At 40.6% G+C, this 2,312-nt stretch overlaps 1 protein-coding gene across 1 annotated transcript in view; it reads left to right on the top strand.

Annotated features, from left to right (window-relative positions):
• The first annotated feature begins 306 nt into the window (after positions 1 to 306).
• LOC143033701 (uncharacterized) overlaps positions 307 to 2,312 on the top strand; it is a 100,902-nt gene continuing 98,896 nt past the window's right edge. Inside the window, exon 1 of the mRNA XM_076199185.1 lies at positions 307 to 414. The gene's annotated coding sequence lies outside the window, so the exon portion shown is untranslated. The remainder of the gene's footprint in view (positions 415 to 2,312) is intronic.

The raw sequence follows: 2,312 nt of genomic DNA, 5'->3' as shown, positions 1-2,312 counted from the left end.
GTGCACGGCTGAGCCTTATGAAATGGTTCCGAGCTGATAATGGAAAGGTCATAATGAAAAGGGTGGCAGCGGTGGAAGACTTGCCGTTAATGATAGCGCTGTTCAGCGTTAGGAATGATAGAAAAAACACGTTTACAGCGATAGCGTTGTCAGAATTGACGTTTTTATCCAAACAATTCCTGACAGCAGTAGTAATGAAGGCATTGGTTGATGATGGAAATGTTGACGAGGGAGTGTAGGGGTGGGAGTGAGGTTGGAAGCAGTGCGTGTGTTCATGCGTGCGTCTACGCATCGACCAAGGAGCGAGTCGCCTCTGACGAGGCGCAGTGGTTGAGAACTTGCTGAGGTGACAACAGTGGGCATCGGAGCAAGTGCCTTCCTACCATCCCACCCACTCACTGCACTCTCGCAAAGGTAATTACTTATGCTACACTTAAATCTCTTCCTGTCACTTAGTGGTCCTTACAGCAACACAGCTCTGAGACGTTGTAAATATCAGCAACCCAAGAGTACCCGTTTAAAGATAATTAATCTAACCCACATATAAGCTTGTAAAGAGTGGCAACCCCAGAAATGAGCTTGTAGATTTATATCGCCCCAACAGTGACGGTCATCATATTAAGGTTATGTTTGGTTAGGTTAGGATAGGATAGGTTAGAATAGGTTAGGTTACATTAAAATACGATAGGTTAGGATAGGTTAGATTTGGCTGGGTTAGATTAGGTTAGGATAGGTTAGGCTAGGTTTGGTTAAGTTAGGTTAGCTTAGGTTAGGTTAAGTCAAGTTAGGTTAGATTAAGTCAAGTTAGGTTAGATTAATTTAGGTTAGGTTAAAATTTGTTAAGATCAGCTACCCCAAATATTAGCTTGTAAAGATGAACAAACCTCAGGTTCTCTGAGGTTGCGGATATTTGAGACGTCCCAGGGCCCTTCTACCGTTAAGTCATTTGTTCCGGCAGGATGTCTTCCTTAACTGAATAAAATCGTCTGGAGGGGGAATCAATGAATTCTAATTAAAAAAAATCAGGTGAATAAAGATGCTTGTCGGCAGGTAGATCAAATACCAAAATCGTTAACAACAGGTAAAGGTTCATAACTATAAGAATCTCACCTTTTTAATTGAATGTTAAAATTCAGAACAACCAGCAGGCAATATCTTTAAAGAGTTCTGCCGTAGTGAGGGATTAAACTGGGATCGGTTTCAGTCCACCACCACGAAATCTTATCATTATCCAGTCCTTGGAATTGTCTAACGTAAGGTAGAACAAGATCCATCATGTCGAAGGGGTTTCTCACTTCCCACTGGGTTGGCTTCGTTCCTTCGATCACGGCCTTTCGATCTTGTCTTTAATTGAATAGGATCGCCTGGTGTTTGACAAAATATCTAAAACGCTCTGGCCTGTCACCACAACCAGCGGGTTAATTGGCACAGCTAAAACTCACCGATTCACTCCCCCAAAGCCCTGTCAGTTGAGGCAGACCGCTTTTATTATTGTTTATTTCTTTATCTTATTTATTTATTTATCTGTTTATTTATTTCTACTTATTTATTTATTCAATTATCTATTAATTTATGTATTTATACATTAATTTATTTATTTGTTTTGTATGCCGACGTTGGGTAGCTTCCACACCTGTATAGGGGTGTCGGGAATTAATGCGACAAAGCCTGAAGCGTCTCCCGGGAATCGAACTCAGGACCACCTTCTCATGAGTTCTCCACTGTTTCCGCTGGGCTACCGCGCGGGCAAGTTGCTACAGCCGCATAGATATTCTGCTTACTCCTCGGAGTTGTGTTGCCGACCTTCTTCAAGAATGTCCTCCTTAGTCGGGCCTCGTCGCCTTTTTTCACAATCCAGTCTTATTTTACTATTTATATTCGTCGTTCACAATTTTCTTGGTCATAACACCCCCCCCCCCCCAAAAGAAAAAAAATTCTTGGTGTATTAAAGATTTTTAGGTGTCTTGAGTTAACTTGGAGCATGTCTTTGGGTCTCGATTTTTTAGCATTCCACCTATCATTTTGCGAGAGAATGATTCAAACATTCTATGTTTTATCTGATGCATATCTAACTTGAATGAGAATAGAGATGAATTGATTTGATCAAATCCTTAAACACATCCGATCTTATTATCTTATGAACGAAAAAGTCTCGTATGATTCCCACTTTTATTTACAACCAGTGGAGCGACAAATTCAGGAGTTATTGCCATATTGACTGATCCGTTTTCTTTTTACAAGTCTAGCAACTTTATTCCTCTTAATCTGTAGTCTTACTGATAAATTACCATCCGGAAGTCTATCTTGTATGT

Source organism: Oratosquilla oratoria, chromosome 16 (assembly GCF_046742065.1).
Source record: "Oratosquilla oratoria isolate Oo_2021 chromosome 16, ASM4674206v1, whole genome shotgun sequence".
NCBI classification, from domain to species: Eukaryota; Metazoa; Arthropoda; class Malacostraca; order Stomatopoda; family Squillidae; genus Oratosquilla; species Oratosquilla oratoria.
Note: the sequence above shows the minus strand (reverse complement) of the source record. Positions and strands in the feature narration are given on the sequence as shown.